The sequence below is a fragment of the Chionomys nivalis genome, chromosome 5 (genome assembly GCF_950005125.1).
Source record: "Chionomys nivalis chromosome 5, mChiNiv1.1, whole genome shotgun sequence".
In the NCBI taxonomy this organism is placed as follows: Eukaryota; Metazoa; Chordata; class Mammalia; order Rodentia; family Cricetidae; genus Chionomys; species Chionomys nivalis.
The window spans coordinates 28,496,147-28,522,892 of record NC_080090.1 but is presented as its reverse complement, the minus strand read 5'-3'; the positions used below and the strand labels follow the sequence as shown (position 1 = coordinate 28,522,892).

The 26,746-nt window shown below is 42.2% G+C and overlaps 1 protein-coding gene across 9 annotated transcripts in view; it reads left to right on the top strand.

Annotated features, from left to right (window-relative positions):
- Erc2 (ELKS/RAB6-interacting/CAST family member 2) overlaps window positions 1-26,746 on the top strand; it is an 893,871-nt gene that overhangs the window by 69,892 nt on the left and 797,233 nt on the right. The gene's annotated exons all lie outside the window — the stretch shown is intronic.

Here is a 26,746-nt window from a genome sequence, read left to right as displayed (position 1 = left end):
AGACCCAGCAATACCACTTTGGAGTATATATCCAAAGGATGCTCAATCATGCCACAAGGACATGTGTTCAACTATGTTCATAGCAGTATTGTTTGTCATAACCAGAACCTGGAAACAACCTAAATACCCCTCGACCAAAGAATGGATAAGGAAAATGTGGTACATTTACACAATGGAGTACTACACAGCAGAAAAAAATAATGACAGCTTGAAATTTGCAGGCAAATGGATGGAGTTAGAAAACATCATATTGAGTGAGGTAACCCAGACCCTGAAAGACAATTATTATATGTACTCACTCATAAGTGGTTTTTAGACATAAAGCAAAGAAAACCAGCCTACAAATCACAGTCCCAGAGAACCTAGACAACAATGAGGACCCTAAGAGAGACATACATAGAGCTAATCTACATGGGTAGTAGAAAAAGACAAGATTTCCTGAGTAAATTGGGGGCACGAAGACCTTGGGTGACGGTTGAATGGGAGGGGATCAGAGAAAAATGTAGAGCTCAATAAAATAAAAAAAATAACCTCCCCCCAAAATAATGATTCCATAAGATGCCCCTTTAAACTGAACACTTAGAGGGACAGTGTCTCATTTTCTTCATTTTGGAGCCATTGCTAAGTTGCCTTTGTTCCAGGAAATAACCTCTAACCTGTGTTTGAGCAAGAAATTCTAATTAAACTCAGCGTATTATACACATAAAGAAGGCATACATAAATGGGAGCAGCGGGAACCCATGCTGGTAAGAGGAATCTCATTGGAGAAGAGGGGCCTAGGGGACATGGGGTTAAGATGACTAAAATTCAAAGCATAAATGTATGAAACTGAAACAAGTAAAATCAATGAGGAAAAAAATAAAAAAATTAAGTCAAGCAGCGCTCAAATTTCCCGTTGTCTCCTAAGTCTTAGAGTTTATTTATTTATTTTTTTAACAATTAGTGTAGCCGGGCGGTGGTGGCGCACGCCTTTAATCCCAGCACTCGGGAGGCAGAGGCAGGTGGATCTCTGGGAGTTCGAGGCCAGCCTGGTCTACAAGAGCTAGTTCCAGGGCAGGCTCCAAAGCTACAGAGAAACCCTGTCTCGAAAAACCAAAAAAAAAAAACAAAACAAAAAACAAAAAAACAATTAGTGTAATTCAGGATTCAAATAAGGACCACATGTTGAGATTGGTTGGTGTTTTACATTTTATCCCCTATCCTCATTTGTTATTTAGTTACTGAAGAGCTGGGTTGTTTGTCCTGTGGCATTTCCAGCAGCCTGGATTTTGTTGATTGCAACCCTGCAGAGAGTTGGAAAATTTTCCCCATTCTTTGTGATTCTGGAAATTGGTAGCCAAAATTAGAAGCTAGATAAAATTCCTTTGAGATGAGGTGGGGGATGTGGGATATGGCTGGTGGTTTAATCTGCGATGGTTCACTTTCGGGTGCATCCCTTGAAGGAGGGTTTAATCTGTGATGGTTCTCTTTCGGGTGAACAATGTGCATCCCTTGAAGGAAGGAACGTGTGTGCAGCCAAGGATCTTGGTTTCCTTGTTGTAAAATGTGCATGGAGCCATAAAATTGTTTTATTTGAAAAATTCTGCAGGATTTCCATAACATATGGAAGAAACAGATTATTCATAATCAGAAAAATATATTTATAGTCAGGAGGAGAGTTTATGAGGATGTGCTAATTTGTTAGTTAAATTTTAACTTTTTGAAGCCATAGGTAGAGAATATGTTGAAATAATTTGCTGGTGTAATTCAGACTTTCGGTTTGATTCTCCACCCAGCCGCTGTCCTCCTCTGTAGTGTCTCGGAGCGCCATAGGTGTTCTCAGGACTTCAACAGGTCACTGACATTCCATGCTTGTCTTCTTCTGCTATCTGAAGCAAGCCAGACCTTCTACAGGATTTGCATATTTTCAGCTTGTGTGAATCAAAATTGATTTATAGGTCACATTAGTTTAGATGTGCGTATACAGGCTCTCCAGGGTTTCAAGCTGAAGCATTTACTGTAACTTTTGTGGAAAGGTTGGCCTGACACATATATTTATGACCCTGGAAAGTTTGATTAATTTAAACATAAATAAATTGTTAAGCACAAATAGTGTGTTGTTTAACACTTATAAAAACTGTTGGGAAGGCATTTTGTTTGTGGACTATAGGTGAGCATCATTGCTGCACCTTGTTCTTGACATGAAAAATTAGATTGAAAATTAGCTTTAAATTCTAAATCTGCTGTAGAAATGGTAGATTTTTTGTTTTTTTGCAAATATAAATACAAGATGTCCAGTTTAACTTGAATTTTCTTCCCAAGAATTATTACCTTCATTCAATCATGGGCAAACAATATTAGACAGGAATTGCGCTGGGTAAACAGTATACAAGTTCTCAATTGCATACTATTCTGAGAGATGTGATGGAATCGACCCTTGACCCAGATGAAATTTTAATCCCCACCCGTTTGTTCAGAGTATCCATGCTGTATATACTACCTGCCTGTCAGTCACTTAGCAGGGTCAGTCACTTGGTATTGGTATAACATATAAGATTCAGTACCATCTCCAGTTTCAGCCATCTACTGGGGGTCAACATAAGACTGACTGTATGTCTCTAATATTATACGTGACACAGAATAAAATTTGCTTTTGTAATCCTGAAATTCCAAATTTGTTGTGTTTTTCTTTATTTTGTTTTACAGTTTACCTCTGCTGGAAGGTATTTTGTGACTTCAGGCAAGACATTTTACTTTCCTATGGCCTTACTCCCCACCCGGAAAGGGTGAGATTGTGACAGGACTTGCCGCTTCTTCTGTTCCTCTGTAGTAACTCCACGAGGATAGAAAGGCAGTGGCAGAAGCATGCTCCTTTCTGCTTTGCCTTACCAAGGTTGGAGGCAGAGGCTGGATCCTTTCCAGCTGTTCCCCCCTATGCTATAGTAGCACAGACATGCTCCTGATTTATGCTGGCACATAGCTGCACAGAATAAACATTAAAACTCCCAGTCTTTGTGTGAAAGAACGATCATGTTGCTAGGATGTAACTAATGGGATCCGTGCAGGTCATAAATACAACTCTGGGAAGTGTGCAGGGAAAGGGCATGTCTTTCTTCTTTGTCTTTTCCCTTTTTGCTAGAATGTGGACATTGTGGCTTGAGTTGGAGCAGCTGTGCTTTCACCATGGGGTCAGCTGGGGACCGGGACAATGTGTGGTGGTGTAGAAGACACGGCATCTGATGTCAGAGCAGCTCTGTATTATGTTCTTTGTGTGTGTGTGTGTGTGATAGATTAAGACAATTTTATCTTTATTGTCTTTTATCTGAAGCACATCTGGATTTTATCCTAAATAATATAAAAATTATTAGTATCTCTGTGTGGGCTACTGGCAAAAAAATAAGTAATGGTACAACCAACTACGAAATGCAACACTGATAAGATATTGTTACTGCTGTCTGTACGTTAACAATAAGCAACTGAGCTGGGTAGTGTGGTGCATGCTTTTGTTCTCAGCACTAGAGAGGCAGAGGCAGGTGGATCTCTGAGTTAGAGGCCAGCCTGGTCTTCAGAGGGAATTCGACGACAGCCAGATCTCATAGAGAAACCCTGTCTCAATGAGGACTGCTGAGAAGTCAAGAACAATGGCACTGGGTTTTGATCCTACTGCACATACTGGCTTTGTGGGAGCTTAGGCTGTTTGGATGTTCACCTTAATAGACCTGGAAGGAGGTGGGAGGTCCTTGGACTCCCCACAGGGCACGGAACCCTGACTGCTCTTAGGGCTGATGAAAGAGGGGGAGTTGATTGGGGGACGGGGAGGGATATGGGAGGCGGTGACAGGGAAGAGACAGAAATCTTTAATAAATAAATAAATTAATAAAAAAAAGAAACCCTGTCTCATAAGACAAAAAATTCCATCTAACCAACCAACCGAATAAACAAAAAGTCAGTAAGCAACTGGATGGTTACGTGGACATGACAAAGCTGTAGAACAGGGTGTCAGCTATCACTTGTGTGACCCAAGAATGCTGTAGGAATTTCTGTGTCTATGTGGACTTGCCTTTGAAAGAATAGCCAAGACAATAGAAAGTTATTGCCAGTTGCTAGGGGCTGAATATTCCATTTAAAACTTTATTGTGTATGTCTCTGTGTGGTAGAGATGAGCTTTGCATGATGTTGCCTAGGCTGACTTTGAACTCTCAGCTTAAACAGTCTTCCTCCTACAGTTTTATGAGTTGCTGGGTCTATAGGCGCACATCATTAGGCCCTAAACACATCAAACCATTTTTATATGTATTATATGTTATGCATGTTTGTATTCATGTGTGTATATGTGTTATATAGGGGGAGTGTGTGCCATGGCTCATGTATGGAGGTCAGAAAATAGCCAGGGGAATTGATTGTCTCTTCTTCTACCATGGGATGCTCAGGATCAAACTCAGGTGGTCAGGCTCAGCAGCAGCACATTTTTTACCAAACCATCTCATTGGCCTCCACACACATTTTAAAATCATTGTGAGTGTGTGTGTGTGATATGCATGTGTGTGTCCAAGTGTATGTAGGTGCTCCCACCTGTACATGTACGGAAGGCAGAGGTCAATTATTGATGTTGGGTGTCTTTCTCTATTGCCCCCTCTGCTTTTTTTTTTTTTTCTTATTTAAGACAAGACAGGGTCTCTCACTGAACCTGGAGATCACTGTTTCAGCTAGACTGGCTGGCCATCAAGACCCCTGCTTCCCACACTAGGACTGGAATTACAAGCTTACGCTGCCACGCCTAGTTAATACCTGGGTACTAGAGACCAGGACTCAGCTACGCACATTCTCACAGCCTCTTCCCCAGCCCTCGGCTGTGCTTTTCCTGTGGTCAAGACTTTAAACCAACCTATTTTTGACTTTAAAAAGTAAAAATTAATTTTTTAAACTACGTGTGTATTGCTGAAGCCATATAGAACATGGCTTTTCCACCTGGTCTCAACCTCCTGTGGGCCCTGGGTGACTGGATGTGGATTTGTGCAGGGAGCAACGCTGAGTTCAGAGTCAAGCACAGCAGATGCTTTCATAGCCACGGGCCAGGAAGCACTGCAGAGGAAAGCAATCATTCTGACATTTAACGTTCCAAGGTGGCCATGTGTGCTGGGTCGAAACTGCCTGTCGAAATTGACTTCCACCTTGATAAACTTGATATTTGAAATATTTCATTAAAATTAGTCTTCTAGCGACCAAGGAGAGAGCTCGTTGAGTATGAGTGTTTGCTCTGAAAGCTTGAGGCCCTGGTGTAAAAAGCCAGCATGGCTCTGTGCATCTCAGAACTGAGGAACAGAGACAGCTAAACACTGAGCGCTCACTGGCCACGCGTCAGTGAGAGACTCTGCCTTGAGGCAGTGAGGCTGAGAGCCTCAGAGGAAGAGGCCTGCTGTCCTCTGACCTCCACATATGCATCTGTTCAACGCATCTCTTTGAAGTGCCTCTTTAGCAGAGCACAGCATCTTTGCTGTTCCTGGGCTACTGAAGGCTGATATGTTTACGTGAATTCACATTTCCTCCTGTATCTGCCTCTTCAGCGTTCACACCCGATGCGAACCACTACCACTGGCTATCTGCTAACTAGAATATATTACACAGCGTGTTTTCAGCTACATCATGCTTTGTACCCAATAGGTGAAATGTATTTGATTTGAATTGAAATTGAATAACATCCATAAACGGGAAAATTAATCTCTTACCAGATATGACTTGGGGACGTTATGATGCCCAAGAGACACGGAACATTGTTTTCCATACTTTTCACAAAACCTACTATATTTAATTATGAATTAATTTGACATATAAAAATTATATAGTTTAGGTCTGTAGTGTCTGCCTGGAGAGATGCTGTCCACAATCTTTTGGCTGTGCATGGTCGCCTTACTAGCACATTCTTCTTCCTGAGAAGCCGCAAATGAAAAGACTCATGTTTTGAGCCCCTTCCCAGGTGATGGCAGAGATCACCAGGTCATCATTTAGTTTTCTCAGTTCATCTGCTTGGTTGAGTTGGTAATGTGGTTGTGTTTGTGCAGCAGATATGGACTTAGGGTGGAGCTGAGTTTTCATTGCTCCCTAGTTCCTGCCCCCCTCTCTGTTTTCTTCTCACGTTCCTTGTTCCCCAACTGGAAATGGAGGCAATACCTCAGAGTCGATGTGAGAGTATTTCCTAAGTCAATAACTGATAAAGCATAAAATTCTAGATAGTCAATCACTAACCTTATTTTAAGTTGATGACCCTTTTATTAGGAAAGAATGAAAGACTTGCATTACAGCTTGCGGTGCATATAGATTACACATTCTTGGTCAGCAGTATTGGTGGTTATTCTAAAGTCCACAGATTCAGCCCAATTTGTTGGCTCTGAGTCTTAGTTCAGAAAGTTTCAAAGTCAGAGTGCAAAGATGCCCCCTTGGTAAAGATTTCTCATTAAGCGTTGTCAGCCAGTAACAGCCTGTTGTCATCCCAGTCCTGTAAGATGACACAGCACTAAGCCCACATGCTCGGGCGTGTCACCAGTCTATCATGTGAGAGAACACTGAGGCTGTGTCTCAAGTCCCTCTTCTGCACATCATCCAGAAGTTAGTGTGTTTGTCTTCATCAAACCAGCTATGGCGCTTTATACTAGCAGATTGAATGAGAACCCATCTGGTCAGGTTTTGAATTTTTTTTTTTTTTTAGTTTTAATACAAATGTCTGACCTTGTTTATCAAGTGGCATAAATAAAAAAATGCCAGTACCAATCACTGCAACCAGAATTTTAGAGAGTCTACTATGTGTCTTTTTTTTTTTTTTTTAAATCATTAAGGTAGTACAAGTGTTTATGTTGTAAACTGATATGTGGCTTGATCTATAGGAGACGGGACCATTAACTAATATATTTAAATTTTTATGTGTGGATGGAAGGTTCTTTTGGCATTCACATTCTCTAAAGAAACAGAATGAATTAAAGAACCTATTTCTTTAATTTTTCTTTTTTGTGTATATGTGCAAGAGATTTGAATAATAAATTCAATTTGACTTGATGTAGGAGAAAGTAGTTTAATATAGATGTCTTAGTTGCTGTTCTATAGATGTGAAGATACGCCGTGACCAAGGGAACTCTCGTAAAAGAAAACATTTAACTGGGGACTTGCCTACAGTTTCAGAAAGTTAGTTCATGGTCACTGTGGGGGGAAGTAGATATGGGACTGGAACAGTCACTGAAAGCTTTAATTCCCAGTTCACAGGTAGCAGAGAGAGAGAGAGAGAGAGAGAGAGAGAGAGAGAGAGAGAGAGAACATTAATAGACGAGGTGTGGCTTGGGCCATTGAAACCTCAAGGCTCCCTACCAGCTGTGCATCTCCTCCAACACGACCTCAGCTCCTAATCATTCACTAATGATTCCATTAACTGGGGATCAAGCATCCAAACAATGAGCCTGTGAGGACCATTCTCATTCAAACTACCACAATAGGTCTTCATTTTGTAGTCATTAAGTGCACTAATCCTTCATAATTTCTGTGTCCATTTTCATCACTGTCTGCTTCTCTGGTCATTCGACCTACATCTCCATCTGCTAATTTTTCTTCTTAGCCCTGATGTGATGCAGTTCTTCTGTACTGGATGACCGTATCTTTCCTTGTCAAAGGCTAAGAATATCTCATGAATTCCTTCTTTGCCATCTGCATCTTTAATTTTTCCCCCTAGTCGTCATACTAAAAAATTCTGAGACATCAATGATGCCATTCCCATCAGCCTCCATTTTGTTGATAATATCCTACAATTCAGTGACCATTGTGCTTTAACCTACTGACCTCCTGACAGTTCCAAGTTATTTAGGTGTGATGGTTCTGTCGCCGTCTTTATCAAACAGAGAGGAAGCTTCCATGATTTCAGCAGTGCGTTCTTCAGTCAGCTGCTGACCATGGTGTGAGCAAGGCTGAGGAAAACAGACAGGGGAGGGGGCTGCCCCAGCGCAGGAACTCTGACCTCCTGGTCTTCTCTGCAATGCCTTCAGTGTGCTGGGTGTGCTGTGTGTCAGTCACCACCAGGGCCACCACCTGACCGCATTACTTTTGTTTGTGTTTTGTCACTGAGGAGTGACCAGGCTTCTTAGATGGAGTGACACTGGCCTCCATCCAGGGCACAACAGAAAGCCCTGACCCCTGATCCTTATGGCAGTCTTTCGGTGGAGAATAATTTGCAATATTGGCAAGAGTGAACTTCTTACGGGTTTAGTTTTGGAATATCTCCCATGTGTGAGACTGAACTTGTCCAAGCTATGTTGTGCTCTGCTTCACCGGTGTTCCCATTTCAGTGCCCCAGACCTCCTTTGAGATGAGTGCAGGAGCCATTGTCCTCATCTACCTGACGAAGGGATGAAAGCTCAGGGTCATTATCAGTCTGAGTCACTCGTGGAAACAGAAGTAGTGTCTTCCCGCACAGCACCTTGCCAACATCTCTACTGAGCTGTGGAAATACAGCCTTAAAGATGTGTGTGTCCTATACCTTGAGTGGGGTTATTATTGTTGCTTCCGGTTGATTTTGACCATATCTCTTTGTCCCATATAATTAGATAATCCAAGTTCTTCATCAGGCTAGTCAGTAAACTCTTGGCTATGTGATTATGAGCTAGCTTATTGTCTTAAATATATTTAATTTTTAATTGTGTGTTATGTGTATGACTGTGTGTGGATATGTACATGTATATGCAGGTGCCTGTGACAGTCAGAGTTGAAGTTACACGTACTTGTGAGCACCCCTTGTAGGTGCTGGAGTTCTCTCCAGTCCCACAAACTAACTTACTCTTGGTAAAACCCAATGAACTTACAAACCATCATGTTGGTAAATGCGCAGCTCAGTTCGTTCCTCTTACTTCCAGTTGGTATGTTGACGGATTGCTTCCAAGAAAATAAGCACACTGTCACTTCCTTTTGGGTTCTGATGTCAGACGTCACTAGTAAGTCATGTAACTTTCCTAGGAAACCCAGTTTTGTCTGTAGAATCCCTGTCAACTCCAAGTACCAGGCAGCTCACTGCTGGTGTTTGCCATCCTTTGTTACTTTGTGCTTTGTAAAAGCCTTGCAACATTCTCCTCATTCAGTCACTTAGGTGGGTGGTAGAGAAATGACCCAGCCAGTTTAGTTTTAACAGCAAGCTGTGGAAAGAAAGTCACGGAATTCTATTTTGGCATAGAAATAAGAACATTACTAGACACCTGGTATTGAGTTGATTGTAGTTTTTACCCACAAAATTCAGTGGGAGGATTTCCAGGAAATTGAATGGTAGGCCTTTTCTGCAGGGTAAAATAGACTTGATAGAAAAGCTGAAGAGAAAGCTAAATAAACGTGCTTATTCATCAGGGTGTCTTGTCCTCCAGAGAGAAGTTGTGCAGAGAGCATTATTGCATTTTCTTTGTGAGAAGACAGCGATCCAGATTTGCATTTAATGTGCTCATGCTTTTCTTGGCTGTCACTGGGTTACAATAGAAAAAGAACCATACTTGAGATAATTTTTACTATTAACTGAGAAAATTTTTACAATTGAAATTTAAAACCTTATTTTTGACTCTTTTTCAGCCAGCTGTTTATTTAACCAAAATTAAGCAGCTTTTGTGAAATTGAGCCTATACAGTTGTTGCTAGTTGCTGTTGTTGACTTCTTGTTTTTGTTCTCCAAGTGGATGGAGCTTGTCTTTCTAGCGCAATAACAGGTTTCTGCTTGTTTCTTAAAGGAAACTGAAGGTTTTGGAAGAATAACATCTATTGTGGGAATTTTGATCCCATAAGCCAAAAGATATTGGGGTGGTTTAGCCAGTAGGTTTTTAGCCATTTTTCACGAGTTTGGGCATTTCCTCCAACTTTTAGAAGATTTTTTTTTTTGGATTTTTCGAGACAGGGTTTCTCCGTAGCTTTTTGGTTCCTGTCCTGGAACTAGCTCTTGTAGACCAGGCTGGTCTCGAACTCACAGAGATCGGCCTGCCTCTGCCTCCCAAGTGCTGGGATTAAAGGTGTGCGCCACCACCACCCGGCCAACTTTTAGAAGATTTATATATTACCTATTCACCTGTGTGTGAGGGTGTGTGTGTGTATGAGTGTGTGTGAGTGAGTGTGTGAGTGTGTGTGTGTGTGTGTGTGAGTGTGTGAGTGTGTGAGTGAGTGTGTATGCCATGTATGTCCAGGAACTTGTGGAAGTCACAAGAGGGCATTGGATCTCCTGGAGCCAGTGTTACAGGAGGTTGAGAGCTGCCTGCTATGGTTGTTGGGAACTGAACTGGGGTCCCCTGAAAACCAGCAAGTGCTCTTTCCCTCCAGCTTAGGGGATTTGATTTTTATAAAATAATTTTTTTATTGAATCTTTGGGTATTCCACATCTGGCCCTCCAATCCTACTCATTTCCTAGTCCTTCCATATCTGCCCTCAAAAGTTAATAAAAAAATCAAAATTAAAAAATTAAAGATCAGAAAAGGAAGAGAAAAACAAACTGAACAAACAAAATCCCCATCTCATTGACTCCCCCCTCCCCAACCCCGCAGTGACCATTCCACTCCTTGTTTCTCCTGCATCTCCATCACATACTCTTCTATTGTAGTGGCATTGGGAGCTTTGGTGTGTCCTAACAGCTTTACTTGTTGGTTGCAATGAGTCATTAGGCTGGTTGAAAGCCTCTGGCTTCTGAAGCTGCAACACCAATATCGCACTTTCAGATAGCTTGCTGTAGCCCCGAGTCACAGGGATCCTGCAGCTATGACTCCACAGGGCCGGCCCCTTCACACATTCCAGCAGCTCCTAGATGGGAAGATGTTGGGGTGGGCCAACTCAAAGCTCTGGATCTGCTGGCTCTGGGTGGTGGTTGAGTTTGTCAGCCCGCTGCCAGCTTTCCTGAGTCCACGCCACCAGATCTGGCTATCCTGGGGGATTTTTTTTCTTTATTTTATTCTTTTTAAATTAAAATTTCCGCCTCCTCCCCGTTTCCCATTTCCCTCCCCCTCCTCCCACACATCGCCCTCTCCTCACTCCTCTCCCCCTCCCCCCACTCCTCTCCCCCTCCCCCCACTCCTCTCCCCCTCCTCCCACTCCTCTCCTCCTCCCCCCACTCCATTCATCCTCCCTCTAGGTACTGAAGAACAGTCCAAATTCCCTGCCCTGCGGGAAGTCCAAGGTCCTCCCACTTCTATCTAGGTCCAGGAAGGTGAGTATCCAAACAGTCTAGGCTCCCACAAAGCCAGTTCATGTATTAGGATCAAAACCTAGTGCCATTGTCCTTGGCTTCTCATCAGCCTTCATTATCCGCCATGTTCAGAGAGTCCGGTTTCATCCCATGCTTATTCAGTCCCAGTCCAGCTGGCCTTGGTGAGCTCCCAATAGATCAGTTCCACTGTCACAGTGGGTGGGTGCACCCCTCATGGTCCTGACTTCCTTGCTCATGTTCTCCCTCCTTCTGCTCCTCATTTGAACCTTGGGAGCTCAGTCTGGTGCTCCAATGTGGGTCTCTGTCTCTATCTCGATCCATCGCCAGATAAAGGTTCTAAGGTGATATGCAAGATATTCATCAGTATGGCTATAGGATAGGGTCATTTCAGGTTCCCTTTCCTCAGTTGCCCAAGGTACTAGCTGGGGACATCTCCCTGGACACCTGCGAGCCCCTCTAGAGTCAAGTCTCTTGCCAACCCTAAGATGGCTCCCTTAATTAGGATATATACTTCGCTGCTCCCGTATCCACCCTTCCTATATCCCAACCATCCTATTCCCCCAAGCTCCCCCCATCCTCCCCTACTCACGTTTCTCACCCCATTTCCCCTTAGCCCCATGCCACCTCACCCGCAAGTTCCCAGCTTTTGCCCGGCAATCTTGTCTACTTCCCTTATCCAGGCGGATGACTATACGTTTTTCTTTGGGTTCACCTTCTTATTTAGCTTCTCTAGGATCACAAATTATATGCTCAATGTCCTTTATTTATGGCTAGAAACCAATTATGAGTGAGTACATCCCATGTTCATCCTTTTGGGTCTGGGTTACCTCACTCAGGATAGTGTTTTCTATTTCCATCCATTTGCATGCAAAATTCATGATGTCATTGTTTTTTTACCGCTGAGTAGTACTCTAATATGTATATATTCCACACTTTCTTCATCTCTGGGGGATTTTTTTTTTAAAGCTGCAGAACCAAAAGATAGATAAGGTGTAACGGTAGGGTTGGACAAGAACACCACCTCCCTCAGCCCTAGCTGAAGTTAGCTGGAGAAGCAGTAGTCAAGCTCCCCCAAGAACTAAGTGTGACTCTAATCTAGTATCTGCAAGCTGCTGTTGTTCATTCTGTGACATGACCACCAACATGGGACTCATGGGGCCATGTGTGGGCCTTGCCTGCTGCATGGTTCCAGTTAAGTTTTAGGGGACTTTTCTCATTCTCCTGCTGTGGCTATGGACTCACAGTGGTATTCTTGTAGCTCTGGAGATGTGGGCACTGTTCAGCTACATTCCTTCTATGCCCCTGACACCTAGTATTTAAAAGTCCGAAGGTCATTCCACAGTAAAACCTAGCTTTTGTCTGCATTTTCTCTTTCATTGTAAAGTCTGTCTTTTGTTACTGGTTGGAGAGACTAGTTTCTCCTGCATTTCTTAGCTGAAAACAAACAGGTTCCTCCTGTGATAAATAGCTTCCACCTAGTTGCTGCTCAATTGGCTTATCTTTTTCTGCGTCCCCTCATCTTTGTATGATGTGGTCAGAAGACAGAGTAGTAGGCTATTCTTCGTCTATTCCTACAAGAATGAGTTCTTATGAGAATAACCCTATATTCCATGCATTATACTTTTCTGTACTCTGTCTCCAAATACTCTGAATGCTCCAAAATTTTTATTAAGTTCTTATCTCCTCAGAGTATAAAGGTTGGCACACCTCTGCTTCATTGTGTATTTTATTCTGTTGATAATATATACAAGATATTAGGTGAGGGACTGTTGGCATGTTACCAGTGGTCAGGGTTAGGCTGTTATTTCCAAGCTCTTGGCATCTTATTTAAAGAATTGAAATAAATGTTCACACATATTTACAAAAGTTGCAAGGTAACTTATGCAAAGCAAAGCGATACAACAGGTCAGGTACATTTTCAAGAGTGACAGTGGGCCGAAGGGTGCAAGTACTCAAAGGTCCCAAGTTATTTGGTGGGACTTCGACTGAGAAGCCAATGATAATGGCACTGGAATTTGATTCTACTCATGTACTGGCTTTTTGGGACCCTAGTCTGTTTGGATGCTCACACCTTCCTAGACCTGGATGGGACAGGAGGACCTTGGACTTCCCACAGGGCAGGGTACCCTGCCTTCTCTTAGGACAGGAGAGGAAGGGGGAGGGAGAGTGGGGTAGAGGAAGGGAAATGGGAGGAGGGGAGGAGGTGGAAGTTTTTAATAAATAAAAAAAGGAAGGAGTGGTTTGGTTATAGTGGTGTTGTTGGGTGGATCTGCAGTTTGATTGACAGGCTTAGGTTATGTCAGCCTTTCTCACTATACCTGTCCCTTCCCGTGATGCATTTGATTTTAATCATTTATATGCCCAATTATAAATAGGTGTAAGATAGGAGATAAGGGACACTCTTTAAGGTTCACTTAGAGGACACAATTTGCCTTAGTATACATGCATCTAAAACTAGTTCAGTCTGGATTGACCCTTTCTGTTTCAAAACCAAACATAACTAGACTATGACTGAATAGAATCTATTTAGCTTGGTGATCACTAAAGGGAAAATAAACTGGTTCATTGTTCAGAGAAGGGTGTACATGCAGCCTGGTATAGGTGAGGGTCTCGTTTTGCTAATAGGTTCCTAGGTACTTTGTTGGAGAGTGGTGTGGGCATAGCCCAAAACAAGTGGAGTCCCAAGTCTCTGTTTTCCCGCCTTAGGGGTTCAAGAATGAATGAGGGATTCATCTTTTTATGGAGAGACAAGGGAGATTAGATGTACTTGGGACTGACATGGACAGAAACTGATGTAGGCTAAAGCATATTGGGGGTAGAATACTATAAGCATGTGGAACAAGGAAAGGAAGTTCTCTTGGAAAGGATGGCATTTGCATTTGCTTTAGGAAGTCTGGGTCTGTGGATTCCCTTGGGTACCCATCTTAGTATTAAGTGTTGTCCTCAGTCCACATTGTGCTTCATAGCTATTCAGTATGAAAATGATTTGTATTGGTAAAAACCATCTTAGAAAGATCTCTGTAAGCTACGCTTCTGTTGCTGTGGTAAACCGTGACAAAGGCGACTTCAGGACGGAGGAGTTCTTTTTGCTCATGGCTGGAGAGTGATGAGTCTGTCATGGATGGGAGGGGCAAGAAAGGGGCAGGCATGGTGGCAGGAGCAGAACGCTGAGAACTCACAGTCTTAACCCCAGTGATTTGGGGCTTCACAGTATAGAAAACCCAGATAAATGTAACGAATATAACTAAAGAAAGTAAACCTTTTAAGAAGTATATATTTATGGGCCATTCTTAACAATTAAAGCTTTTTTATTTTTTAAGAAAAAGATATATATTATAATATTTAACATATCTAATATATATTATTTATTTTTTCTGTGAGCCATCATGTGGGTTCTGGGAAGTGAACCTGGGTCCTCAGGTCCTCTGCAAGAACAGCAAATGCACTTATCTCTGCTGCCTCTTGCTCCTGACCCCACAGACAAAGCCACTTTCTTTTTTAATTTTTTATTTAATCTTCTCTTATACAGTGCATCCCTACTGCAATTTCCCCTCCCTACACTCCTCCAAGCCCTTCCCCCACGGAACAGTCCTCATAGGGATATCAACTCAGCATGCATAACAATTAAATAAGACTAGGCACAAACCCTCTATCAAGGCTGTGTAAGGCAACCCAGTAGGAGGGAGCGGGTCCCAAGAGCAGGCAAAAGAGTCAGTGACTCCCCTACTCCCACTGTTAGGGGTCCCACAAAAACACCAAGCTACACAACCATAACATATCTGCAGAGGACCTAGCACAGACCCATGCAGGCTCCATGATTGCTGCTGCAGTCTCAGTAAGTCCCTGTGAGCCCTGCTTAGTTGGTTCTAGGAGCTGTTCTCCTGGTGTCCTTGACCCCTCTGTAGAGCTGCTATTTCAGTCATGCTTTCTCCACCATTGTGGACTGTATCCTCATATGGATCCATAGTAAGCCTTTCTTCTTTAAGTTGCTTTTGGCAGGTGTTTTGACATAGCAATAACAACAGTAACTGACAGACGTTCTCTCTTCTGTCTCCCTCCCTCCCTTCTTCCCTCCCTTCTTCCCTCCCTTCTTCCCTCCCTTCTTCCCTCCCTTCTTCCCTCCCTTCTTCCCTCCCTTCTTCCCTCCCTCCCTCCCTCCCTCCCTCCCTCCCTCCCTCCCTCCCTCCCTCCCTCCCTCCCTCCCTCTTTGAGACAGTGAAATACTAAGGAGGATGTGCTTCTGAGTCTATTCGTCTCAATCATCTAATTCATTTTTTAAAAATGTAAATTGAGCACCAGCGTGTCTTCCCTCATTGGATGGAACAGGGACGTTAAACAAATGATATAATACTTTAGATAATATTGACAAGGAGTAGCTAGAAGACAACCCTCATTTTTATCTAATAATGTTTAGCATGTATTTATTATAATAATGGCTGCTTTAAGTGTGAGTGTCCTAGGATTTCCGTTGCATAGTCAAATTGAAAAGTTCTTTCCTTTAACGTGTTTAATTAAATGCACCTCCCCCGGTTTCGACCTTCGGAACTGATGGCTCAAACAAAGAAAGTGATACTCATAGAAGTGTTTTTCTTTTATGGCTATTCCAATTTTAGGTGGTTTCAGAGGGATTGTAGGTGTGAATTGGCCTAGTTTCATAGTCAATTATCGCCCAAGATCACTTTGAATTGTTTAACAGACAGATCATAAGTAATTTTCACGTACAAAAATAGGATGTAATAATTAGCTTCTGTTTGCCGTGTGCGTAATATTTCAAGATCACATCTATAACTTGAAGCAGGTGGACATCTTGCTGTATCTGAGGTTTCACTTGTAGTTACTTCCCACTTTATCTAAAAGGTGTTGTATCGATAGCTTCATTCCGTATAAGACATATGTGTTGCTTTTAATTACACAGGTGGCTGTTTGTGTTAAGAGCACAAGGTCTTGTTCTTGACAAGCGCATTCTCAGACTGTAAGCGTTACGTCCCTAAAAGACAAGTAGCACGGAAACGTGGCTTTGAGCTAAAAACACGTGAGCAGAAAGGGGAAATAAATCATGGCTGTGGTAGGAGGTGAACCTAGCTAGGGGTGTCTGGCTGGAGCAGGAAAGCACACAGATCTCTGTGCTTGGTGCTGCCCAAAAAGACTTTCAGTTTTCTTAACTCTTAAGACAATTTTTTTTTTTTTGAGATGGGGTTTCTCTATAGCTTTTTGAACCTGTCCTGGAACTATCTCTCTGTAGACCAGGCTGGTCTTGAACTTACAGAGATTTGCCTGCTTCTGCCTCCCAGGAACTGGGATTAAAGTTGTGTGCCCCCACCACCTGGCAACTGTAAAGACAATTTTAATGCTGCTCATTGAGACTGTTACAAAAATTGTGAAATATTTATATAGGAGTTTTCAGCTAGAGGTGATTTTGCCGTCCGGGAAGACATTTGTTGTTCCCTCTTTTTCCCCCTTCAATGTTAGGGGTTCTACCCAGGGTCTCATGCACAGTAGCAAAGTATCACTGTCATAGCCGTATGGAGACAGTGTTTATTGCTGTGCTTTCTGTGAGTGGAGAGCTGTTAGCGGCTTTGCGCACAGGTGCTAGCCGCAAGCATCCTGCAGTGCGCAGGACAGCTTCCGCAAACATTACTTGGACACAGATGTCAATTGTGTTGGATTTGAGGAATCAATCAGCACATTATGTGGGCCAAATTGAAGATTCAAAAATATTAGTGTTTTATCATCATCATCTTCATCACCAACTGCTGATGGGAATCTGTTGTTCACTGCAGTTTTGGATTTTCCTTTGTTCCCATCCCCTTCTCTTTTTTAACCTGTAGGCAAATTTATCTCTGTACCTCAAAATTAGACTTTGAGCCTTTCAACTATTTTCTGTCTTTTCTTATGTATACTCATATCAGAGCAAGATTCCTTGACTTTGACTTTTTTTTTTTTCCTGTTCTTAAATCAGTGTACACTCTAGAGTCGGAGTGCTGGGCTTGAAACCCATGCAACACTGCCTTCTTGAAGTGTGACCTTAAGCAACTTAATTGATTTTCTAAGTTTTTTTTTTTTTTTTGGCATGACATGGAGATTACTAATACAATTTCTCATAGACTTACAGTGAGCATAAAAGAAATGAGCTACATGAAACCCTTGGCTTAGTGTTGACACTGAAATGTATGTGTATGTTGGCCTGTCCATCCCAATAATAAATACTGAGTAGTGCATATTATTTCATAAGTAAGTAGAAGTTGCTGTGGGCTGTTTTCCCTTTTAAACATTGTTATGAAGTTGGCTTTGGCTTAAATTCATGAGAGATAAGCTGTTTTGGTTAGTAATCAAGAACACAGAACCTCTTTCCTGCACTAACCCTGCTCTGCCCAGTTCTGTAGCCACAGCCACGTGAAGCTCTTCAGCTTTGGAAATGTGGGCTCTCCGAATTGAAATGTGGTTAAATAGGACATCCACATTTAACAGATTTGTTACAACAAAAATAATAAAATGTCTCAGAAATTTTTATATTGCTCTTGTCTTGACATGAATTATTTTTGATGTAGTGGGTTAAATAAAACATTATTGGAACTAATTTGAACACATACTGTTTTTCTGCTCTTTAAATGTGGCTGGTAGGATATGTAGTTTCCTGTTTGGCATGCATTAGATCTCTGTTGTACTGCTCAAGGATAACCTAACCTAAGAAGCAAGGCTCTGCAAATGGAGGTACATCTCTCCTAATCAGTGTCCCTAATCGGTTTCTGGCTCACTCTCAACAAGGCAGGAGTGGGAGTCTGTCCCTCGAGCCCCATTTGTCGGGCTTGCTTGCTGACTCTGTTAGTTACTTTAGCCCATTGCTGGGACAAAATTCCCTACAATGCAATTTGAGGAAGGGTTTCTTTTGGCTCGCTTGTGGGAGTGCATTGATCATGGTGGAGAAGGCAGGGGCCAAGAGTATGAGGAAGCAGAGGGAGATGAATTCCCATTCTCTTCTTTCTGTAGCCTGAGGCTCAAAGTCCTTGAAATGATGCTCATCACCTTCGGAGGGGGCTTCCCTCCCCCACTTAAACAGAAATGCTCTCCTAGTTATGCTCAGGAGTGTCTTGTGTGACCCCGCGTTATACCACGTTTACAGTCAGGACATTCTAAGTTGGTAAAAACAATGGTAAAAATGGCATGCCCATGACTTTGTACTCTCTTTGGAACTTGGACTTTTAAGGAGGCAATGTGGTTTCTCTATAAAACTGCAGTTATCCTTGGAGACCTTCAATCAGGTAGCTGCTGCTGTCCCTACAATGGAAGTTTTGAGCTTTGTGGTGTGGTTACTCTTTGCTGCTTTTGTGATCTAGCCCAATAGATTTGTGGAGTTCTCATATCCTTGCAAAATCTCCTTCCATTTGATTGACTGCCTTGGGTGCAGTATTGTTTTGTTGTTTGGATGCTCCAGTGCATTCTAAAGTCTGCTTAGAGCTAATGTTACCGCACAAGTTAAAGAACCCATGTGAAGCTTTTTAATACAATATTTTCTTTCAATTTTTTTGAGCTCTCATGTGTGAAGTGATTAATTCTATTTAAAGAGAAAAGTCGATTGAGACTGTTTGTGTAATGTTGCTCTGCAGGTGTTGATCTCTTAATTTGTACTTCAAAGTTTCCACAAGGCACTTCAGAATTCATTTCTCAAGTTTACAGATTGATAAGTGAGATGGTATCTATTGTAAATTAGACTAAGCTTGGAAGCCTATGACAGGCTTCTCAAGATTCTATAATTATAAAGTAAACGGCGTATGTCCTACACGATCTGTCTTGGAGTGGACGGTCTCTGATAGTTGTCGCTTTACATTGTAGACATTGTGCAGACATGCCTAAGTGTTAACAAATGCGCCAAAGAAATCTAAAGCTTTAGAGTACTCCACCTGATGATTTTCATTGACTGCTTTTGTAGGCTTTCTTTTCTCTTTCATTTTTTGTGCATATTTCTGTCACAAAAGCTAAGATATATTAATAACTTGTCATATGTATTGAATTCATACTGTGCGAAACCACTATACCAGTTAGTAATGATCCAGTAAGTATGTCAGTTACTGGATTGACATTGCCAGTCAATATTGACCCAGGACTCTAATGGAAGAGATTTACAGTGAAAAATTCACTTAGAGTCCAAGATGTTAAGGCATTTGATGTGAGAGTATGCAAGAGCCACTGTAGCCATAGATGCATTTGTCCTTGGAAAAGTAAGTCCAGCTGATTCTCCTGAACTGAATTATAGAAATAGCTTCTTGTTCATTTTGACTTTGTTGTTCACTGTATCTGTTTGCCATCCAGTCTCTATTAGATTGCTCTACTCTGTCCCACATCCTTTCTTTCTTTTTTAAAAAAAAGTGTGTGTTGAAATCTCAAGGTCCAAATCAGGAGCAGAAGGAGAGAGAGCATGAGCAAGGAACTCAGGACTGCGAGGGGTGCACCCACACACTGAGACAATGGGGATGATCTATCGGGAACTCACCAAGGCCAGCTGGCCTGGGTCTGAAAAAGCATGGGATAAAACCGGACTTGCTGAACATAGTGGACAATGAGGACTACTGAGAACTGAAGAACAATGGCAATGGGTTTTTGATCCTACTGCATGTACTGGCTTTGTGGGAGCCTAGGCAGTTTGGATGCTCACCTTACTAGACCTGGATGGAGGTGGGTGGTCCTTGGGCTTCGCACAGGGCAGGGAACCCTGATTGCTCTTTGGGCTGACGAGGGAGGGGGACTTGATTGGGGGAGGGGGAGGGAAATGGGAGGCGGTGGCAGTGAGGAGGCAGAAATCTTTAATAAATAAATTAAAAAAATGTGTGTGTGTGTGTGTGTGCGCGCGCGCGTGGTGTGTGTGTAGGAGGTCAGGGGTATCAGATCACCTGGAGCTGGAGTTGGAGGTAGTTGCGAGCTGCCATGTGGGCACTGAGAATCAAACTTAGGTCCTCTGGAAGAACAGTATGTGCTCTTAACCACTGAGCCAGCTCTCCAGTCCTATTTTGAACACGTTGTCAAGAGATGGACTTTTTCTTTCATCCCATTGATGTGTGTTCTGTTGCAAAGTTGGGACCAGTTCAGCTTTGCCTGTTAGGGGGGGTTATTACCATGCCTCACATTGGTGTTGCTGTTATCAGAGCATCTAGGTCTATTAGTAAATGCTCTACAAACTGTTTCCCTTGTGAGAAGCCAGAGAAGCTTGTGAGCATTAAGTGGGCATTTTCTGAGCAACTCCTTTTATCTGTAATGTTGTAGAAAAATGTTCTCCTGAACTTAGGTGCTTTAAAAATGATACTTACTGTCTCTTGTTTTGTGGGTCAAGAGTCTGGTTCCTGTAGCTCAGTGTCTCTAACATATGGTTATGCCACCCAAAGCTCTAGTGTCTTCTGAAGGCTTGAATGGGGACATCTTCCAACCTTGTCCTGAGGTTATTCAGTTCCTCGAGGGCTTTTGGATCGAGAACTTCAGTTACTCCTAGACTGTCAACTAGAGACTTCTTTTAGTCCTTGTATTTAGGCCTCTTTAGGTCAGTTTTCAGCATGGTAGCTAGCTTCCTTTAGAGTAAGTGAGTATAAGCAATATAGAAGCCAGGATTGTTAATAATGCACTAACAGTTGCTCAACAGAAGCAAGTCACTAGATTTAGCCCATGCTGAAGGGGAGGGAGTTCCATATGGTGTGCATAACATGGGGTAGAGGCCTTTGCAAACCTGTTCTGAAAAGCTGCCTTAGGTAGCACCTGCAATAGATGTCTCCCTATTGCGACTCCTGGAAGACTAACATTTCTTCATTGTATTTCTTCCACTGGCCAACCTGTAAGCCTGTCCACAACAGGAGCCATGTCTGTCTTCTTCACTGCTGTGTCTGCAAGGCCTATATCGTGGTTCAAAAGTGATATTCAGTACATATTTTTTTGAAGGAGTGTGTAAAGCCATAGACTGAATAAAAATTTCCCATTCTCTACTAACTACTGCCAACCTTTCCTCCTGCTGGATCTCTTAAACTTGCTGCAGTGCCCAACCCCTGCTTAGGTCCTTTGATATTAGAACCTACACTCAAATTTTAGAAATTATGCATCCCAACCCTGAGGAAACTAAATAAGCTTATGGACATGGATTTCATGGGATTTCCATGTGCTCTTTAAATTTTTTTTATCTGTTAGTTGATAGAAGTTGACTATATATTCAAACTGCAAGTTACTGAACCTAGTTCTTAAAAGACCTTCAAATGTTAGTTTGATGTCTAGATATTTCCACTAATTTTAGCCTGACTTTCGTGTAATTTTATGGGATCATTGACTAAAATGTAGTAACTATTAGGCTGTAAAATGCTGTTGAAATGCCGGCTTGATAGGAAAATAGACTATTATATGAAATTACTGATTATTTTGAATAATTTGGGAGACAGCTGCTCATGCCAGGTTAATGTAAAAACTACAATTAATTGAGACACGAAGAAGAATTTATGTCCTGTATTTATCAAAGCACAATACATGACTCTAACTGGAACTGACATTATTGATAATGGACTGAGCAGATATTAAGATTTAATTTTCAGTTCCTAAATAATGATGAGTAATTGCTGTTCTTCATTGCAAGCTGTCATGCTTGAACTGTTAACATGTGTGGTTAGTCAAGTAAGGGTGTATGTAGAGTATGGATGTAGTAATAGACAGATACAAGGTCTGACTGATGATGTTGGTCTCTAGGCACCCTTCCCCAGATCTCTTAGCTTTAGTTTCCTGGTCTGTTGTAAATACTACATGAGAAAAGATGTGGGAAATTTGGTAATTGTGTCTGGAGTTAGTGTGAGGTTGTTAGTGTTCAGTGATGCATTGTTACGATGCTATTAGTTAGGGTTTGCAATCTTATTTCATGTCACTAATGTTAATTAACTTAATTTAGACGCACTGCCCCTAGTGGGAGGTGTGAGCATATTATGGCCTTCACCCATAATTTTGGAGCCGTGGTGTACCCCGTAACTGGAACACATTTTACCACAGAACTCTTCAGCTCATTTCCCGGGGCCGGCCACTCCCTTCCCCACTCAAAGAATTTTGTTTATCCGCCTCTCATTTGGAGCATCTTGTTGAAGCCCTTTGGATATACAGATTCCCATGGCAGAGGCTCATGTCTTGTGTAAGAAACCCAAGAACTTGAATTCTCTTAGTTCTGGCTTTCATCCACACCATGGGTTCGTTAGTAGTACTTGCGTCATAAGCTGCTATGAGAATTAATTGGAGAATACGTGGGAAGCACCTGACAGCTGTGTCGGAAATTGGCATGAACTCATTCCTGGGGCCCAGAGAGAGCTTCTTCCTACCTCGACTTTCTCTAGATGTGGCATGCATCGCAAAGTGTACTTTTGTATGTCAGGTTGGGGTGACATTTTCTTTGGCTGGACACGCCTGGCTGGACGGTGGTTCTGGGATTAATGACTTCTTCGTACACTGGTGACCCGTTTGTCGCTCCGCCGTGGCCTGTCAGGTGGGTCAGCTCCTGGTCTGAGCAGAGCTGTGGTGCAGCAGTGGAATGGCAAGCGTTCTAAGAACAGCAGATCTGGCTCTGTGGGAAGAGGCTTAGCATAAGCAGCTGAACCTGAGCCTTTGGGAGGTAGGTGAGACTGTGCTGTCTTACTGAGTAGGCCTTTTCATCTGGCTGTCAGAACTTTTAAACTTTTGAACATGACCCTGCTGTTTTTACATGTGTGTTTATTTATGTGTACATATGAGTGTGATCACTGAAATGTGTTTGACAGAGATTCCCAGGGTTTGGTGTGGAGTGAGAAAGCCTCCTGGTGACAAAAGGGGGCTTGTACCTTGACTCCATGGAGGAAGCTGCAGAGCTAACTGAAAATGAAACCTATCTTGTAATTAGTTTGGGATGAATATTTGGCTTTCTTTGGTTGGTCCTGATTGGAAGTTGGAAGTACAGATAGAAAAAAATAGGGAAAAATTATCAGTTACTAACCAAATCCTGACTTTTATAGCTGGTTGCACAGGGGTCTTAGGCCAGGGTTCTGTCTGACATTGTTACTTTTTGTCTTCATGCATGTGCTCCTCTCTTTTTATCATCCAGGAAAGACTAGATATCCATGCTTTTACCTCTCAGACCTTATATCCACTTGTCTCCAGATTCGACTGTATTGTAAGGTCGTCTTGACCTTTTATTATTATGTCACCACGGAGTCGTTAATGGGGGAGTAGCTGTGTGTAAGCACTTGAGACCCTGGGTAGAACATAATGACTGAAATCACGACCTAGTGACAAAAAAGGGAATAATTAATAGTCCTTCTAAGTAACTTCAGAACTGGAAGCATCAATTGCTTAGCTGAGGCCAAGGGAACAAATTTCACAGGTCATGAGGATAAACTAGAAAGCCAAGAGTTTCTGTGAGACCGTGTTTATTCTTTCCTGCAGGCAGGGAACGACAGACCTACCACTGTAGTCAGCCAAGAGGAAGTTGAAAGCAGTGCACGTGTCCACTTGTGCTGAGGGCTTGAGGCGGACCTGGAGCTCTTCTAGGGTGGAGGGAGTCTTTAGTAACTTCTGCCAGAGTCAGCGATGGGTTTCCTAAGGGCAGACCTATTTGCAGGAGTATCATCACTGGAATTGCCCTCATCATTACCCAGCTAATCAAGGATGATCTCATTTTGGAGCTCATGTTCAGCCATAGCACTTCATAGAATGAGTCTCTCTGTGTCTTAGAATATCATTCCTAAATTTCATGGAATGTTAGTCTGAGGTCAACAGGATCAAGCTTCTTGACCACAAAAGCCATGTCACCCACACTCACAAGTAGCTCCTTACTATGCTCCTATAAGTAAGCCCATTGAACTCATTATGATACCAAGCTAGACTTGGGTGAAATCATTGCTTTGGTTTTCATAGTTCATATTGTGATGTGGGATTTCCCTCTGTGTGCTATGAATATGTTTTATTACCATTGGTTGTGAAAGAAGCTGTTTCTGCCAATGACTCAGTAGATTAAAGTCAGGTAGGAAATCTGAACAGAGAAATAGAGAGAAAGTAGGCAGAGTCAAAGAGATACAATGTAGCTGCCGAAGGAGAAAGATACCAGTAGGCCACAGCCTTATGACTATACACAGGTTAATAGAAATGGGTTAATTTAAGATATAAGAGTTAGCTAGAAATAGGCATAAGCTATTGGCCAAACAGTGTTGTAATTACTATAGTTTCTGTGATTATTCCTGTCCAGGTGACCGGGAAATAAGTGAACAGTCTCTGCTTACAACATCGCTCCAGTAAAAGTTCATGCAGTATTCTGCTGGCCTGATACTTGCTACATAGTCCCATTTCCTCAAACTCATAGCAATTCTCCTCTTTCAACCTTCCAAGTGCTGGGATTACAGTTTAGAATATGTTTAAGTTATGAGAGGAGAGCTGCATATGGTATTGGAGTCCCTTGTAATAGTTTACTATATATGTCTGCAGCAGTAGAATATAGGGTTTGAGATGAAATCCTTGAACCTATCTCTGGGCCTTCCAAATAGCCATTCTTAGGAGGATGGCTGGTATGTACCTGGGAAAGTATACTGTGTGCCTGTAAGTGCTTGTGGGAATATCTTTGGATAAGGTGAAAGAGATCACTATTAACTTAGTATCTTTTTCTTAATGTTACAAGTTGTTTTCCATGTCTCATTGGATAAAGGTGTCTGCTGCCAAACTGAATGACCTGTATTCAATCCTTGAAATCTACGGGGAGGGAGAAAATCCACTCTTGCATGCTGTGCTCTGACCATCATCCCCTTGCCATGCCATGTGCCTGTGTGCACTCATGCTTGCAGGTGCACGTGTGTGTCACATGCATGTACATGCATACACACACAATGTAATAACATTTTTTAAAAAAGCATGAGAAGGTGTTTTTTAGTCTATACTAGAAAGATCTTAAAGTTTTACTTTTTACCAAATATATGATTTTTATGGTGTGATCTACATTTATCGGAGATGTTTGGGTATGTATTTTAGAATGCTTTATCTTACTTTTAGGATTTTCTCTTTTTAACCCTCATTTATTATAGAAACACAAATCTTATAGTTACTTTTGAGGAATAGAACTATTGAAGATTTACATTCCATCTAACATGTGTTTAAGTTGATAAAGTCTGGTAACCCAGGTCATGTGCATTCAAAATAACTCTTAAATTCTTCTAGAAATAGAAGTCTTGTCTGGATTTAGGAAATCCTTAATTATAGCTTTGCATGCAACTAAAGTCTAAGGTTTAAATTCTATAGTTTGCTGAATATCTGGCTCATGGTTGGTGTCCAGGTTAGGTTTTTGTTTTTTGTTTGTTTACTTGACAGTAGCTAGGGTCATTTGTACAGATCAATCAAGAAAATGCTCCCCACCCGATTGGCCTGTGGGAAAACCTGTAGGGCATTTCCCTGATTAATAATTGATGTGGGAGGACCCAGCCCATGGTATGTGCTGGCACCCCTGTGCAGGTGCACCTGGATGGTCTAGACTGCAGGCCAAGTGAGCCACAGGTAACAATCTAGGAAGCAGCACCTCTGCGACCTCTGCCCCTTTTTCCACGTTGCTGCCACAGTTCCTGCCCTCTCAGTGATGGACTTAATAATAGTTGTAAAGTGAAAGAGACTACTTTGCCTCCAGGTTGCTTTTGGCCATGGTGATTTGTCCCAGCGATAGAAACCCTAAGACAGAGAGGATGCATCTTTGAATAGCAGCTGCCATTTTTGAGATGTGGAAATGTTAATGGGAAACGGAGGGAAATAGAATGGGTAGAAGTGCACAGGGGAGACGAGAGGATAAGGAGGGCGGAGAGAGCAGGACACAGGGAAGCAGCAGTAGGAAAAGGAATAGGAGGGTTTCCTGGAGAAATCAGCTTATGTTAAGATTCTCAAATTTTTCCTTAGATTGGGCCAAATTATTTTTTAGGAAAGCAATTTTAGATCAGAATTTTGTTTGGAGGCCTCTCCATGTGAATAAGATTAGGTCTGAGAGACTGTATTTTTCCCCTTGGCCCCACCAAAGTGCAAATAAACTATTTTCTCACAACCAGGTACTTTCTAGAGTGTCTCCGGAAGATGGTTTTGGGAAACTTATGTGGGATAGGCCTGTGAAGTGGGGTTCTGATGGAAGGACGCGAAAGAAGGAGTATTTCCCTTTTTCCCTTTCTTCTAGAGGAAGAGAAGGGTCAGACTTAATTAACCCATGTCTGATAACTGTGTCTGGTGAAAGTGATGTATGTGCATTCTGTGTCCTGTGTCTCACACCTCCAAACCTCTGCCTGGTCTTTCCAGTTCTCAGGGTAAATGTAGAAGAGGGAAGGAAGAGAACATTCTTTTTTTCTTTTTTTATGACCCACATAAAGTTTCCCCATGTGAGCATGAATTTGGTGAGAACTATAAAACTCCCAGACTGTGATTCTGGATTAAATTACATGTTCAACCAACACAGGGAATGTACCTCGTGGTTCTCTTTATGGGAAACAATACTTAGAGATAGCACAACACAGGACAAAAGCAGACAGAAGCATGGAAAGGGGTGGACTAATTTCTCCAAACAAATGGGGACCGATAACCAAGCCCA